This window comes from Anabas testudineus, chromosome 18 (assembly GCF_900324465.2).
Source record: "Anabas testudineus chromosome 18, fAnaTes1.2, whole genome shotgun sequence".
Classification (NCBI taxonomy): domain Eukaryota; kingdom Metazoa; phylum Chordata; class Actinopteri; order Anabantiformes; family Anabantidae; genus Anabas; species Anabas testudineus.
Genome location: NC_046627.1, coordinates 22,760,201 through 22,778,631, shown reverse-complemented (window position 1 = coordinate 22,778,631; position 18,431 = coordinate 22,760,201). Strand labels below are relative to the sequence as shown.

At 40.2% G+C, this 18,431-nt stretch overlaps 1 protein-coding gene across 3 annotated transcripts in view; it reads left to right on the top strand.

Annotated features, from left to right (window-relative positions):
• Positions 1–18,431, top strand: part of htr2cl1 (5-hydroxytryptamine (serotonin) receptor 2C, G protein-coupled-like 1) — a 109,100-nt gene that overhangs the window by 52,448 nt on the left and 38,221 nt on the right. For all 3 annotated transcript variants that reach the window (XM_026352419.1, XM_026352417.1, XM_026352418.1), the window contains exon 2: positions 406–529. The gene's annotated coding sequence lies outside the window, so the exon portion shown is untranslated. The remainder of the gene's footprint in view (positions 1–405; positions 530–18,431) is intronic.

Below are 18,431 nucleotides of genomic sequence, written 5' to 3'. Positions count from 1 at the left end.
GCGGCCATTATGTACAAGTATGTGGGAAAGAAGACTACATACTGTATGGTTGTATGAGTGTGTATGGTGATCTGTAGCGCCAACCAGAGGGAAGAAGTTGAAACTAGATCTGTTCTCTTTGACTGTGTGTTGCAGTCTCTGCTTGTCTTGTTTAGTGGATGAATCAACCCAGACAGTGATGGATATTTAGAGAACAGACCCAGTGACTGAAGTGTGGAACTGGACCAGCAGTTCTTGAGACGAGTCGAACGTCCTGAGCTGATGCGTAGGGGGTAAATCCACTAAATACGTGAGATTGAACTGTGAGGCTCTCGTCTAAGCGTGGATATGTGATCTGACAACACTGCACACTAAATCTTAGCTTTATGAAGTCTCAAGTCATGGGCTGTTTGTTTCTTGTTTCAGACTGAAAAGCTCAAGTCAGATTTTGGACGTCTCGAGTCTGAATGAAGCGTGTTCAACAGGTGCATGAATGCAACAAAAGACTAAAAGCTCATCCATGTGAAGATCAAAACAGCTTCTAGCAAGGGTGAGTACATCAGAACACACACACACACACACACACACAACAAGCCAATAGTCCAGTGACTTGTACACCAATCCTCACAGCTGAGAGGTACAGGTCTAGTGCTTCATTCAGACAGGGACCATCAGCATTCAGCATTTGTGGCACCATCTGTCCCTGAGGAGGAAGGTTTTCCACACGAGGACATGTGTACACACGCTAAGGCACACACACAGTCAGACATACAGTACATACAAATACACTCACATGTTCCTCTCATGCACACACACTCAGATCTCGTCATTATCCTCTTGCAGCGGATGCTTGATTTCCACCTCTCTTCCTCCGTCTCTTTCACCTCTGTCTCGTCTCAGTTCCCCACAACATCCGCTGATGTCTATTTAAAGGATGCATATGCACGTTCACTTCTCTCTTTCTTTATTTGCCCACCTCGCTCTCAGGGTGTCTTTCGCTCTCCAAAAGTTGCAGCTTCCAACCAAGTTTGACAACTTCGCGTTAATTAACTGAGTTGTTTGTTCCCCATCTTGAGTTTGTGCTAGTTAGCAAAGTGGCGCCTGCTGTTATTTGATAAGTAGGAGTTGCTGTATTTTCTCAGTGTTTAGTAAACACGACTGAGAGTGACAGTACTTGTGAGGATGTCGCATGCCCTCACTGGCATAATTCTAGTAGCTAACTGCTGGACTGGCCCGAATAACAACATTTGCAGGAGTTACGACTCTTGTCGGACATGGTTGTAGAGCCAAAACCCGCTGCATGGGGACGACCCCAAGGTGGAAAGCAGGGACATGAAAGGGCCAGATTTTAACGCAGGAGACCACAAGTTTGCTCTTGTTTTTCAGCAGCTGTCAAAGTTGGGTTTTTTAAACCAAGCCTATGGACACATTATGAGAAAACGGGCCCCTGGGCGCACACAGGTAAAAGGCCCTCTAGCTTTTCCAGACGTGAGAGACGGAGACGTAACTCCCCAACAAATGTCATTTGTAGTTCTTTATGTTTCTGAATAGTCATTTTTTAACTGTTAGTGGTTAACTTATGTCGACTAAATGTGTATTTTTAGTCACCAAGGGTCTTTTTTTAAACTTTTCAGATCATACTTAGCCACAAATCCAGAGGCTTCCTGACCTCCTGGATTCAGTAATTCATCCGTGACCAAATAGTTATTGTTCCAGGATTAGAAGGGTTTAATTGTTGTAACAAAGTCCTTTTTCTTTTACCTTGAGGTCGACTTTATAGTTTCCACATCTGTGAGGCTAAGTTTCATTCACTGTTGAATTCAGCACGGGTACTAGTTCTCCGCGTGCAGCCCTGCACTACATGTATGCTCGTTGCATATGCACTTGAAAAAAACAAGCTGAATTCTTATCTCATGCACTGTAGATAGCTCCTGTGTTCCCCAGTCTTAATCCTGTTCTTTTTAATCACACATTAGTTTCTTTTCCCTTTTTTTTTTTAAATAACTTTTTAATGTTGATCAAATTCAACAAAGGAACTCTTCAGTTTTCTGTCAACAGGTGGCAAACGTGCAGCACACACAGTGTGTCGAGTGTCCACAGTTGCACAGTCCACAATCTCTGCACAGTTGTCTGTCTCTGTACTGAAGCATGATCAAGGCCAAGCTGTTTCTGTGCCTGAGGCTATTGTAGCCACTCACTGCGGTGATTTTGAATGACACGATTTTTGGTTTGGTTTTTTGCTGTTACAATGTTAGCCTTACCCCTAAAGGTAGGATACGCATGCCTATATTTGCTTGTAAAAAGGAAACACACACACTATACATAAAACATTTCAGACATGTCATATCATATAATTTCACAGTGTCAGGATTTAAAACCCCTTCCTCTCTATCTCTAACTACCTCTGGTGTGATGATGGGACATAATCTGCTGCGTCCATGAGGATGTGATGCTGATGTCCTTGAATTGACACACACACACATACACACACACACACATGTTCTCTGTCAGGGAGGAGGAGGAAAGGTCATGTCTCTCAAGTTAATTAGTCTCTCTAGCCCTCAGGTCTGGAGGAGCTTTACTCTTCTTGCTCCATGTCTTCCCCACTCTCTCTCACTCACTGCACTTCCTCTCCCTCTCTATCTCTCCCTTGCTCCCCCCCCCCCCCCCCATTTCTTTTACTTTCACTCTCAGCCACCAGAGCGTGAAGGCCAGATCACCTCTTTTAACATTGCTCTGCATGCGTTTATGCCTTGCTTTCTTTGGTTTCCCTCTTGTTTTACAAAATGTTTGTACACAGCCACACATGCCCCTGATGCGTATTCACAATATCAATGATCTTAAAGCCAGAGTCAGTTTGTTTTGTCTGTGCTTTGTGTGTGTTTGGCTGGAGGTATCGGCCATAATGAAGTGTGAATCTCCCTGATAAGAAACTGTGTGAGTCAACGAACTCCCCCAAGGGACAAACACATGCTTACCTACAGATTATCTGTGTTTTCTGAACCTCTTCGCTGTACACTGCAAATTTACTTTCGCATCTTTCATTTTGTTATCTCTGCACACCTGTGGAGAGTGCGGAGAGGAGCTGAAATTGAATTACTCTTTCTACCTTACTGCTTGTGTATTTCATCTGCATTTCATGCAGGTCCACGGACAGATTTATAAAAATGCAGATGTCATGAGCCAGTTTCACACCCCTCAACATCTAAACATTAGTATTTGAATTATTTTTCATCTGTTTAGGTGTTTTTGGGTCATGTCTCAGAAAACTATATAACAGTACTTCAGCAGATTTACATCACCAGATTACTACTCTAAATTATACCTGTAAGATATAGTGTGGCAATGCCTATTTAAGCTCCCCTCATACTATCAACTATGTAATTCCATAAGCAGTTTTGAAGATGTAAGATGGTGCTACTTGAATAGACACCCTCTTTTTCATGCTAAGGCACAATGACTTGTCCTTCACACACTTTGTTCTCAGCTTAAACAGGTACATGGTGCCATGAGCTCTATTCATTCATTCCACAAAGAAACTAATGGTCCCTTTTCTTAACAGAAATATTCTCTCACTAACCCTCATCAATCTGTTTCTGCTGCACTACTTTAAACCAGTGGCAACTTCAATATAAGGGGAAAGGTCAAGAAGGAGACTTGGACTAGACTCAGACACTATAAAGGTATCATTTTTCAGTTGGTGCACAGTATCTGAGGAGGAAAACCTTAAAACATAACTACACTTCAATGGCTTTAATTGTTTTAAATTGCTTTATAAAGACATTTTTTGAACCGTTTTCTGTCTCTCTTTTTCCTCATCAATTATCACTTCTCACTCTTCGTTTTATGCTATGTGTTGATCCATTTTACCTAACAGGTGTATTTCCTGCTAAATTATGATAGTATTGATGGTGCTGACACTGACACCACACAACATACCCACACTTTTGGTATTTGTTCAAGTGTCTGCCAACCACCACAGCGTGTAGAGCTTTATCTGAAGTCACACCTTCCTACTGAGGACATTGTGTGGTTTGTGCATATGGTCCAATCGAGCTCAGATACATTGTGGGTTTTACTTAATTACTGTGCAGCGGATGAATATGTGGGCATTATATTAAGTTTCCATGTAGTGCCATGCCAGTGTGTGTGGTGCTGACACTATAACATCACTAAAAATGGTAATCTGAACTCGAAGTGAACTTGTGTTTATCCCTGAAGCATACTGCATTTCTGCTACCGTGAAAAAGTACTTTTGTGTTTCAGAATGGGTCCAGGCCATTTGCTCTTTCTATCACTGACAGTCATCTGTCTACCTGCATGTCAGGTAGACATCAAGTGAAAAGAGTGTAGCTAATGTTTTGCATTAGCCTTAAAAGTTAGAGAAAAAGTATACTTGGGTTGCATTTGAGTCTCAAATGTAGCTGCAGCGGTTGGGTTTATTCTTATTGGGTCTTTCAGAGGCTGATACTGAAGTTTGGTCATATTGTTGACTGATGCCAACATACTTATCACACTAGGCTTATTACATTTAATTGACCATAAATGTTTACTAATTCAACATTTCTGCATAATTTAAAGTGTATATATATATATATATTTTTTTTTTATATATCGACTGACCTTGTTGACACACAATCACATCTTTTGCCTTAGTTGAATTTCTATATAAAGATAGCATGGCTCCAATTATTTGCCATTATTCCGAGAGAAACTATCCACCTTTACCACAGATGTGCATGTAGCTGCACAGAATCTGCACTCATTCCCAATAATTTCAGTGAGGAGGACATGGCATTACCCTACTCGTTTCTGACAGGCCTGGAAACCAAATGCAAGTTGCACTATTTTGGATTTCTGAAGCATTTCTTTTGCTAATGAAGTAGGCAATCAGGTTTTAATTAGCTTCTTGCTTGGCCTCACAGGCTTCCCAAAATAAAGGTAATCAGTGGTTATGGGTTTACTGACCTTGGGACACACGGTTGACAACCCATCGCCATGTTACCCAAATTAGCTTTCCTCACACCTTCTGTGTTTTTAATGCAAAAAAGTAGACGAAGTAGATGTCACAAATAGTTTTAGTTTTTACTCTAGTTTTAATTTTCAAAACATCAGCAACAAAGGGCTTGCAAGTGGGATTCTGTAGCTGAGACATCTGTCCACATTGAGTACCAAATGAGTCGATGTGCCTTTGATCAAAGCACCGAACCTGTACGTTTACTGCAGCTGAATGAATGACAGGATGTTAGAGAAAAACGCTGCAGTAAAACTATTAAAATCTTCGTCTTAATACGTAGTAAACACAAAATACTGGCTTTCTGCATAACGTACACTCAGACGTATACCCTCAAAGTGATTGCTCCCCTCCAGGCTGTCTATCAAACACGTCTGCCTTTATAATGACATGCTAATAAGGCACTAACAACAGTAAAAAGCTAACACGCTTTGCAATTAAAATGACGGAAAAATTCTTCTCCTCCTCTTCACTCCTGCCTCTCTTCCGCTCCTCCCCAGGGGGGCCTGGGTGTTTTGTCAGCCTTACTTGGTTTAAGTAGTTTTTATAAAGGAGGCAGGCACATCAAAAAGTGTCAGTATGGAAGTGTGTGCGTGTGCACGGGAGGGGGAAAGTGTGTTGTGTGTCCTTTTGTTTAATCTCCAATAATGTTCTTGTTTAAGAGTGGAGGGCTGTGTCAGAACGCTGAGTTAAACTCTCTTGAGGACTGCCTACACACAGGCACAATGTGGACACACATACAGTGCAGATACACACGCACACATCGCTCCTCCCACTCTTTCCTCTTTCTTCTCTTCCTCAAAGTCTTTTTTTTTTTTTTTTTGTGATAATGCAAAAGGACAAGGTCTCTTAAAAATTCAGCTCAAGCAGAGTGGGAGTAGAGGACATGAGGAGAGGGAGAAAGAGAAGTGATGGTCCTGCTCAAGTGTGATAAATGGATATAGCATGTTCGCATCATTACCATAAATTATAGAAAGAAATCTCCCCTGTTGACTGTCAAAACAATGGAAACAGGATCTTCCCACCGAACAACGTGCGTTAAATATGAAACATAAAGAAAGGAAAATGACAGTAGGTGAGAACTGTAGGGATGAAAAATAACTTTCCGCATGAATTCTAGTCTCACTCTCATCACTGGTGTTGAATTAAAAGTGATACACACTAAAACAGCCAAGGCCAATCGGCTGTGATGGCAACGCAGCTACAGAGAGCCCTTTCTGTTTTCGCGTGCTGCTCCGCTTTAGAGCTCTGAGAAAGCTACGGTGTCTGCATAGGGCAACATGACTTGCTTTTACTTTCTCCCTATGTGCCAAGGAGTGTGTCTGCCTCTTCTGGAGACACATGCACGGAAAGAGACGCATACACAGGAAGACACGACGCATTGTAGAGTCACTGCAGCTCCCTACGAGCACAATGTCCGACGCATTTTTTTTTTTTCAGTGGCAGCTGTTTTAAGCTTTCTTTTGTCGCCTCTTAGATAGCAAAGCTAAAATCTTGCAGGTTCTTTTGTTTCTTGTGATTTGGCTTCAAAGCAATGGGCTGAGAAAAGCAGGCAAAGCTGTCAGGAGAAGATTTACAGCTGCGCAGCAAACTCTCAGCTCTTAATCTGCCTCGCCGACAAAGTTGTTAGGGCAGCTGCGGCATAAAAGCATCACGTTCACGAGCGTTTTACACTGTTAATATTTCCAAAACAATGTCTTCTATAACCTATGTGCTCCTGCAATTATTTGCATTTTTCCCTTTTCCACAATATGTCATGCCCCTGGAACACCCATCCTCTGAACTCTTAATTACCTTGGGTTCCTCCATTAAGCATCTTTTTCAGCATCAGTCTGACTGAAACTCTATTTCCTACTGTCTTCTCACCTTTTCAGATCCAGAGCCTTCTTCTCTGTGCTGATTTATTCTCACCAGTCCCTTTGTCCTCCAGTTTACCCCTTATTCTGGATGATAACTGCACTAGTGCTCTCTTTATCTGCTTTGTGGATTTCAGGTAGATTTGAGGGCAGTGCTAGTCTGATAGATGAAGAAGCAAGCTTGTGGTTGGACGATTGCCATGTGAATCTCCAACCTGGCGGGATGGGTATGGCAGGTGAAAAATCGCTGTTTGCCCATCGGCTGACATCACTACTGTGTTGTCCTTGAGAAAGAGCCTTAATCTCCAGTGGAGACTGTGGTTTACTGACTGTGTGAAACTGTGATCAGGGTGTTCCTGCTGGTAGATAACCCACAATACCCAGAATAAATAAAGGTTTAAAATGATTTGTAATATAAATATATTATTAATTAGCAGATGTCTGAGCTAAGAATAATAGTGGAGAACACACACATTTTATTTTAATGGGCTAACCATTAAACTATAATGTGGAGTGCAGCCAGATAACTCAAGAAATGATACTAAAAACAGAAACAAATGCATCATAAAAGGTCTTTTGATTGTCAGTGAATCATTAAAAATTACTTTAGTGCTCATTATGGAGACATGATGACTACTGAAAACACTGTCAGGCCTCTCACTCTACACAATACTGTATACTGCTATATATAACATGAGACGGGAACATTTTCCAGAGCTAAATGAATTTAGAGGGTAGGCTCAGGACTAATGAGACCCTCTGGTCCACCTGAATGAGGAGGTCTGTGACTGATTTCATTGAAGCCACAACGCCAGACGCCAGACACTTTTTAATTCTTTAAAGTATCTGGGCTACGTTTTTTACCACTCGGGTGGCTTCACCCGCAGATGAAAGCCTCTATCCCGGGTTTCATCTGAGCATGAGTGAGATGGGAGGTGGGGGCAGGGGGAGCGAGTTTAACAGACTGTGTTCAACACACAACTGATAGCTGATGGTGCCTTTACCTATTTACACTGCGCTTTTAAACACACCCACTATTATGGTCCCAGATTCAGTTTCCTGCAGCCATGTGTTTCTCCTCTAGTATAACAACCACAGCTTCTGGTCTCAAAATAAAACATCACCAAAATTTCACACCCCTTCACATAAATTATGCAAACCGTACAATCAAAATCACACATTGTGCTGTCTTAGGTAAAACTAAGAGGAAATAATGTTAACAAACCAAAAGCATCAAACTCTACTGACAGGATAAAATAATGGGCACTGTAAGAGATGAGAGAAGTAACTGTCTGGCAGGTGGACACTGCATTAAACGCTACAGTAGCTTCTCTATTTAGAAACTTAATGTTTTATCTCCTTTTTAGCAACAGCATTAGACAGCAAGGTCATAGAGTTATTCATCTTTGCTTTTCCTTCCTCCATTGTTTCTGCATTTTGTCATCTTTGATCTTTATCCTCATCTTATGCCCTCACCCTTAAAGTGACTGGTGATGAGACACAACGCTAGAAGACGTCACTTGACACATGTGTGAGTGTGTGTGTGTGTGTGTGTGTGTGTGTGTGTGTGTGTGTGTGTGTGTGTGTGTGTGTGTGTGTGTGTGTGTGTGTGTGTGTGTGTGTGTGTGTGTGAACTGAAGGTGAAGGCTTAAGCATTGTCTATCATGACGGAGATGCGCTTCTGTCCTTCTGTAACCTTCTGCCTTTTACATGAGCGGAGAGAAGGAGAAGAGCATTTAAAACTTTATTAAGCAATGAAGTTACTGGACTGATTCGTCTTAGTCTGACCAGAGTTTTAAAAATGTGGTATAAGAGGCAATGGGAGAATTAAAGGGGGGGGGGGGGCAGCTGGCAATTAAAATGCCAAGCAGGTAAACTACAGGGTGCCATTTTAAGAGTTCAGGTGTCTCACAAGTCAAAGAAAACAGATGTGTCAGAAATATTTGGTCAGGAATATTCTCTTTGGTTGTTTTAATTTGAAAATATTGTGTATAAATACTTTGCAGTCAGAACAAGACATTTTGTAAAATGCAATAAAAACAAGTCTGTGATTTGTTCACTTGAACCGTTATTTATCTGACTGTCTTTTCTTTAAACTTAAGTGTATTTTCTAAATTCAGAGTTTGATACCTGCAGCACAATCAAACAAAGTGGGCACCGAGGCAAAATAAGTCTTGTGCAAATGATGGGATTTTAAAGAGGCGTGCCGTAAGCTACCATCAAGGCAATGACGGGACAATACCAGGCCTCATTTTGCATGTGCTGCACCAGCATTTCTTCGTAGACACATTGAGTTTGCTTAACTGGTCTGCAGTCCAGATCTGTCTTCTATCGCTGTATCATGAAGACGACAATCAGACAAACGTGACCACAGTCTGATCACAGCACCTGAAATATTCCACAATTAATATTTTCAAATGATGAAAATGTGTACTTTAATGGAAAGGTGATGTAACAAGGTAACTGTGCCTCTGCAAAACTCTAAGGTTTAATAAGTTTACTGCAGCCCGTTCATTTCCATTATCCATGATCCAGTTTTTATTGGCAGTCAAAACAAAAAATAATAGTGCAGTCCACTAAAACATTTAAGACCATCATTTCATTAATAAAGGACAATAAAAATATACTTTACAAGTTTGAGTTCCATCTGGTTCAAGTTTTTTATGGTGCAAAGCCTTATTTGTGGCGAAGGTTTATCGAGCGGCCATCCACTGTTCAAGGTAGAGTTTTCATTAGACGACTGAAAAGACACATTTCACTGATTCAAACGCACAAAAACACATTTTGTGCAAACCTGAATGACTGAATCCACATTGGAGATGAGTCGTTTTCATTTCGGCTTGTCAGGAAAATATTTAATTCAAATGGAACAATTTTGACTTCAAGTGGCAATAAGGATTTTTTGATTTCCCATCTCACCTCATTCTCTCCCACTTTGCTGAAAATGTATGCGAGTTCTCGTGTCCTCTTTTAGCCTGAACAGTAGGGTGAATCTATTTGGATACGAGCCCGAGTAATGTAAATGTTGACTGACAGAGGGACCGATGAGAGCAGAAAAGGGCAGAAAAAAGCAGCAGTTGTATGACAGCGAGGAAGACCGTCTTCAGCGGTAATGCATGCATCAGAAAACTGCTCTGTAATGAGCGTTTTTATTACTCAGCCGTCCCTGTGTGACTCTTGTGTGCGCGTGGTATGAACATTATGCTGGTTATCACCCCATCCATCTCATCTTTGTGTTTTTTTTATTTATTTATTTTTTTATTCACTCTCTCATTCTGTATGGAGAGGTCACCTTTTGTGATGTGTGAAGGGAGAGAATGTGTGAGACCATTTGGTAACACATACACAGTCATGCTGACACATTCTTGGCTCCGACAGATGCATCTGTGGATACTGAGTTTGATGGTCCTACGGCTGAGTGGTTAAAATGTGTGTGTGTGTGTGTGTGAACGACAGAATGCAGCAATTTGTGCGTTGTTGTTTGCCAACCATAAATTGTTTGCCTTCTACAACAGTGTTTGCAAGAATTTATCTACACGAGCTCTACCGCAAGTGACTTTTTTGCGTTTGTGTGTGCAGATGTGTGTGTGATTCACTGATGCATATTCTGCTCAGTGTGGTCAGCTTGCTTATGGATTCCCAGATAATACTTTTCTCTTCTGCCTTAGGAGTTTATTCAGTAATGAACAACAATCTGCACAAAACAAGTCCTCTGGTCAAACATGCTCCTTTCGTTTTCAGACACCAAAAGCAGCACGAATGATCTTTTAGGCTGCAATGAAACAGTTTGAAATTCATGCAGCGAGTCTGGCCCTCGGGGTAAAAGACTACATTTTAAATATTGTATTACATGAGGTTGTTTAATTGCTTCAATATGGAGTTAATTTGTTTCCCTCAAATGAATAGAATAATGAATAGATGTAGCAATCCAAGTGGTAGGTCAGCTGTGATAAATACAGTAGCTTTGCAATTAAATTATATCTAAGATACAGTAAATTCAAATTAGAGGTGTTTTCAGATCCATTTATTATGGGCCACCCCAAAGTAAGGGATTTAAGTGATATATTATTATAATGCTTAAAATGCCTGCTAATTTGAGAATTTCATCTAACAGGGCCACTTGTAGTAGCTCAAAGTAAAATGCCAAACAGTTTCAGGTCCCCACACATCCTGCTTACGCTCCTCAACAACCCATCTCACCACCCACCACAATATCCTCCACGTAAACTTAACCAACCACCTGGACCAGTGGCAAAATGTAGCTTACTTAACTTTTTTAACAAAATCTGATATTTTGGCAGAAAAGACAAAATCTATGTTGTCTAGGAACATGTCATTGTAGTATAAATGTACTTATCAACTTGCCATATATGTTATCTACCAAGATACAGTATGGTCATTAATAACAAACATAATAGTTGTAATTACACTCATTCTTAAAAAACATATTTACGATTGCAGTTGAATTGTACATAAATGCGGTTTAGGAGCTGTAGGTATACAGTATATTATGTAAAATTGTCAAGATTTCAGCATGTGGCCATATAATTACTATTATCAGTTGCACAGCCAGCCTAATTGCAGCAGTATGCTTGTGTACATGTGTGCATTTGTATATCTCACTGCTGCTGAATTATGCAGGTAATGTCACAGTGATCCATCATAGCCAACCTGCTGCTGTTTACTAACCTCGGGGGCATACAAACAACTGCCATACTTGATTTGTCTAGATTCTTTAATCACATTCTCTCCCTGATCTGTAGCTCTCTTCATTCATCTCATGCTAAGCGTAATGGATGTGTATGGCAGCCTTAATGAATATATTTAAGAAGGTGGGTTCCTCTCAGTGTCCTTCCTTCATTACCACTCTAACCTTCAGCCTAAGCTTTTACCAGGAAGAGCACCTTAAAATGCCACAGTCATGATCAATCCCTTCAAAAAATTATTACGGGAATTCTAATTTTAAGCACTGTAAAGTTGGGCTTATGAAACACTCCTCTCATTCTGCCTTGTCGTTTTTCCTTGTAACTCTCCTGTTTCCTTTGTATCTGCATATTAGTTATAATAGATAGCTTGTTTAAGTTCTCATAGTATTTCCTTTTTTTGGACTCAGTTGACCTTTGCAGCTACCTCGATCCCATTTCGTCTCCTACGACCATTAAGACTTCTAAATAAAAGCTGAAACACAGAGAAGAAAGAGGAGGAGAACTTTTAACACTGATATCAACTTTCTTGAGACTTTCTAAACGGATCATGAACTGTGGTCCTGGCATGATCTCTAAAAGAGGAAGGTGCTGTAAGCAATGAAACCTAAAGACACACACATACACAAAAAGTAAATGCACAATCCGCAGAAAGACAGAATATGCATACACAAGATTTACAACAGTAAACACACATATACATACTGTTTTTGGTTAGAGTGACAGTTCTCTGAGTGATTGTAAGGCCTTCACCAAAACCCTGCTGTGTATTTCATTTCATGGTGCATTACCCCCCGACCTCTGTGTGTGTGAGGGTTGTGCACCTCTGTTCACGTGAAGTAAAATGTACATAATACTTCATGCAGAGTGTACTACATCTTCTTCTTTCAGTGTTAGTGGTAAACTAAGAGATACACAAGCAGATCAAGAGATTGGTCTTAGATGTAGTATAATGCTCCATCCTTTGTTGGCTGGATTTTATCTTGTTTTGTGTTTTGTGCAGTAAAGACTAATTAAACAAATCTGCCAAGACGCAGATAGACAAAGACAAGATGGACACGGAGGGAGGCTCAGAAACAAATCAATCACTGAAAGAGAGACAATGAAATGTGTGGAAAAAAGGAAAAACACAATGTTGTCAAAGTTAAAACAAACAAAAGTAAGACAATGGTGTACTGTAAAAGAATTGACAGCTGACAGTGAGTTGAACTCATTTATTTACATTATTGGATGATTTTGAAGGCCAAGCAAATGCCGTGCTTTATGATGTAATGAGCTGCAATAGTCAAATATTTGGCATGAAAAAATAGTACACATCCGAGAAACATGATGTTCCGATTAAAATACATGGCTGATAACAAATGGAACACATATTTTTTAATGCACACAAGACCTATTGCTGATTTAGCTGCTAAAAAAGACGGAAATGATTAGACGACAGTTGCATACAGTAGAGCTCCGACTGGACCCTCAGTCGGTCTAGTGGGTAATTTCACCACCCACGAGGGTAATGACAGTGATACCTGGAGGGGCATGATTGGGAAGAACGCCCTCCCTGAATGAAACCTAAGTAAGGTTTTTGTTATTGGACTTGTCCATTACAAACACCATGTACACAGACCAAGCATAAGGGTATCCATCAGTGCACATGGCACCAGGACACCCTAGAATGGAGGTTTATGATTGACTTTATGATTGTGTCATCTGACCTCCGCCCTTATGTCTTGCACACCTGACAGACTTAGCAGACCTAAACGCAGTATGAGGGTCTGTTGGTAAAGGTCTGGCAGAATCCTCTGTCAGAGGGGTCTTCAGCTCCAGGAGAGCTTGAACCAGTTCCCCAGAGAGGTTGGTGACATTGACTCCAAGTAGACCATGTTCTCTGCCTCCATCATTGATGTGTCTGCTGGGAGATGTGGCTGCAAGGTCTCTGGTGGCTGTCTTAGTGTCAACCTGTGAACCTGGTGGTGGACACTGGAACGAAGGGATGCTGTTAAGCTGAAAAAGGAGACCTTGTTGGCTCGTGAGACTCCTGAGGCAGCTGATGACTATTGGCAGGGCAAACATGTCACTGAGGTAGGCAGTAGGCTCCAGGGGTGGATGAGATTCACCTAAGTACTGTAAGTCTCTAGATGTTTTGAGACTGTGGAGGGTGTGCTCCAATTATAGAGGGAACCCAGTTCTCAACCAACCCAGGAAAGTCTATCCCAGATGCTGCAGAGGAGAATCAAGCTGATAGTGGAACCTTGATTTCAGGAGGAACAACACAGCTTTCGAACACGACATTATGGGGTCCAGGGCCTCCTGGCAGTTTGCAGATGAGTGTGGATGGATGAATGTTATACGATCAGTTTAATCCATGACATGGGTGGTTAAGATTTAACAATGAATTCTCTGATTTTTTATATAAAGTGCGCCTGTGGTTCAACATAGATAATCATGCACATCACATTCAAGTGTGTCACCCGAACAAAGTATGTGTCCCACAGTATGCGAATGCTGAATTTGTTATCTCCAATCTGTATAGGCATTAAGATGCTATTACAACACCAGATTGGGATATATCACTAAAAATGTGTAGAAAGCTGTACAAATAGTTTTGTCCATGAAATATACTTGTAAATCAAACATAGTTGATGATGACTCTTTAGAAACTGACACCCAGCATGATCAAAAACTCTTCAAAATGTTATGTCATTGCACCTTGGTCTCTTCCCGGTCTAAATAAGGGTGTTTGCTGCTGTCTTCCTTTTATCCGTGTGACTCATCTTTCATTTTTGCCTCTTTGTACTATCTCCTTTCTACTTTCTGACTTTCCATCACTGCTGATTGCAGCCTATGACCTGGTTTCCACCCACCTGTGTGCTTGTGTGTATGTGTTTTTATCTGTCTGTTCTTTTAATTGTGTGTTTGTTTGTATCTATGTCCTTTATTTATGTGTTTGTATGTAAATCCATTTGGTTTTTGTGTTTCTCCACCATCTGATTATTTATAGCCTTTTGTGTAAGTTGGTCTTGAGGTGTGTGTGTGTCCCTATTCTTTATGTGTATGTGTATTTATTCTGTGTGTTTGTGATACTCATCTCAACATCTTAATAAGATTCAACATGAGGGCTCTTCACTGCCATCTGTCATCGTTCTTGTGGCCTGATTAGTGGGAGTCAAAGCAGCAGAAGTGTTTTAGGTCAAGCAGAGTCAAGGGCGATCAGTGGGTTCTGGAGGGATCCTAATGGTCAAAGACCTCCAGGAGACTAATTATAGTGATGGATAGATGGAGGTGAAAAGGGGCTGGAAGAGAGGGTTGATGTATTGAGAGGTGGTGGGCAGCAATGAAGCTGAAATGAAGAGAAATCAGGGAGAAGATATGAAGATAGGATGGTGAAAACTGAGCTGAAAGGAAAGACTGACAGGTGGAGAGAGACCAGGATGGTTAAAAGTTAGGAGAAGGAGAAGATGAAAGATGAACAGATAAATACACGCTGCAGAAATTAAAGACTGTACTGTACTGTATTAGGCTAAATACTAGTCTACTACTAGTACTACTAGTACTACTACTAAATGTCCGAATACGAACATAATAGCATAACACTAGACAGTAGAGTTGTTACCATCTGCTAATAATTCAGCATTGCTCAGTTTTCAGTTCACTCTTCTACCATTTTATTACCTGGTACCAGCACTAATGAAGAAATCGTTGAAATAATTCACAAAGCCTAGAAAAGTAGAGAATGAATAGAGAGGACAAAAAGAACTCGAGATAGGCAAAAAAAGCATGTTAGACACAGACAGTGAGGATGAACTGTAGGAAGGATAACCAGGAAATCCTGACACAATAATGAATAATGATAGCTGTAGTATATTGAATTGGCCTAGAAACACACTGGAGGCAATAAAGAGGAGGTTACAGGGGTAGAATTCAGTGGAGAAGATGAAAAGAGACAGATAAAGAGGAGGGGGAAAAAAGATGGACTGAATAAGTGTTTTGGAGTTATGGCTAAATGGAGGTTAAATGTGTCTGTGCATCTGCACTTATCGCTATTCCCTTCGCCTATCCTTCAACAGAGACCTGACCTCCACACCAGCGTATTTGAGTATGCATTACCTGTGTGTGTGTGTGTGTGTGTGTGTGTGTTGGAGGCATCATAAATCGACTACACCTTTCTACAGCACAAGAGGCGTTTTTAAAAAAAATAAAAGAGAAGAAGAAATGGTCCATCTCTCTGCACTTATAGCTAGTAGGCTAAGCGATCTATCTGCAACAATGGGAACCTAAGAGGTATATTTTTTCTCAATGACAATAATATAATATATCTCACTGTAGGTTTCAAAGAACCATGTTTATGATACTAACATAGAGTTTCTGAGACTGAATAAGTCCAGTGAAAGACAGATCACAACAACAGGAAGTAAACAAACACATAAGACTGCTAATTATGGTTATATTTCTGTTTCATTAAACCTATTTTTTAACCTTCAGACTGAACGCTTTTAATACTTAACAATCACCTAAATAGACCTTTAGACCATTTTATACTTTTACCCTTTAGCCACCTCGTGTGCTGTCCCAGCACCTTCTATATAAAGTAAGATGCAGGTGAAGGGCAAGGGATAAAAGTGAGGGAGGTTGAAGAAAAACAGGAATGTGGGGAATAGAGATATAAATATCTAGAGTAAAAGTGCAATATGTGTCACTCCACCTCAAGTGTCTGCTTTTCAGTTCCTCTCATCCACTTAAAATTTACTGGAAGGCATGGGGAGAGCTGGATGGTTGGAGAGAAAGGGAGATGGAGGAATGTGCCGCTGCCCACTCAAGGGCAAAGAGCACCTTGACAGCTTTTCTTGCACAAAGACTAGTCATGTCAGCCTCTTCTTCTCTCTGCCTCTGATCCTCTGTCCTTTGCATCTATCTGTCACTTCATCATTTTTTAACATTTTCTTATGATTCAGTTAATTTCTTCTTAATTCTGTTTCACAAATGACAATTACGCACTTGAAGGTCATTGAAGTGCTCAGAAAAACGGAAACCAGAGTTAATTCTTGTCACAAATGAAAGTCAGTTTGCCTAACTTTACTCAGGCTCATGGTGTTCCGCTCAGTTGCTGGGTGTTCACACACATCACTGGGGTCTTATGCCAGCTGGCTGAGAGGATGAGATAATGACTTGATATTCCAATGACTGCTATTTGATTAGTTTAAAATGTTGCCAAAATTCATGAGCTATCTTCTGAATGTGATTGTAAAGTCCCTGTTTAACTCTCCAGCTGTTTTGAGTCTGTTTTGTTTTTACATGTAAAATTGTCACGAGCTTGGGCTAAAGGTTAGAACATGCATCTTAGATTGATGTGCCTTTTTATGTTTTTAAATTGCTACTAGATAAAGACTACAGATTACAATGTAGATTAGGAATAAATTCTTGTGGGTTGAAATCATTTGAAAACCTGTAGATAAAGCTGCAATTAATTTTAAGGAAGCTACAAATAAGGCTGTTTACTTGTGTTTGTGTTCATATACAAGGACAGTGTCATCTGCAAAAAGGATCATTTTTACTTATCCAGTAAGAAGAAGAACATTACAGGGCATTGAATGAATAGAGGAAGGAAAGAAGTAGTTAAAAAAAGGGATGTAAAAACAAGATAAATAGATGGAAGTAAAGCCTTGGCATAATCACTGTAACTGGGGATAATAATGTTATGATATAAGCTCCCTGTGTAGGAACAAAATGTATCTATCTTTTTCTTCTGTTTTTTATTGTTCTTGTTTATCACTGCAGGAATTTCTGTTTGTGTGTGTGTGGGTGTGTGTGTGTCAAAAAGGTAATGCCACTTGCCTCATTTGTATTCTATGGACAAACTTGAATATATATAAAAAGTAATTGGGTTTATATACGCACACAGACATCAAACACACATCAAATCTACGTTGTGCTTGAGAGCACATGCCAGATATTTACAGCAGAATTAGCATGAAAGAGCTGTTAACCTTGCAGCTGTGTGCAACCTGATAAGCTTTCTGTGCACTTTTAGCACAATGTACGTGAGACACACACACACACACACACAAACTCGAACACTGACATAATCACAATGGACATGCACACATGGCAGCCTTATAAAAGTCTTCAAGTCAAAGAGCTTTTATCCTTGTGATTTGTTTGGCATAAGAGAAACTTTCATGGATGCGGAACAAATTGTGCAGAAGGCAAGCTCACATAAACACACACTCACACTTTGTAGACATACAGTACTGTATTTGGTTCCTTTCACTTGCTCACTGTTGACTATATTATCATTGAATAAAAAGCCAAGGACGTCCTGCCTAACCTCATGCTGAATTGAAAGTTGTGTAAGGCGAGATCTGCGTCATCTGTAAATTGTGTTGCATTGTGTACCTTTATGTTTTTATTCCTTTTTGCGTGAGGCATCTGTTGAATCAACACGATTATTCTGGTTCGGTAAAATGGAGATTTCATTTTTGTATTTTAATAACAGCATTCACTATATAGTTATAATAGTGACATCACATTAATGTAAATCAAATTAAGCCAAAGGTATTTCAAAAACAAAAACCAAGATGAATGCTAAAATTAGCATTGTTGAACAGAGCTGAAACTGTTTTCTGATTAAAAAGCTCTGTTAACAACTCTAGTGTTTAGTGATGCTGCCATGTTCCCTGTGTTAGTAGTTACTTACTACTGATGCCAATGAAGGTACAATGTAAAGTACTGTAATTATCCTTAAATCTTGCAGGCCGCTTGGGGGCAGTAAAAAACTTGCTGCAAACTCAACACTGACATTTTATCTTTTAAGTTAATATGGTGAAATATGTACACATCCAGCAGAAACAATAGCATTCATTTTGAGTCGTGTTTCTGTCCACCCGA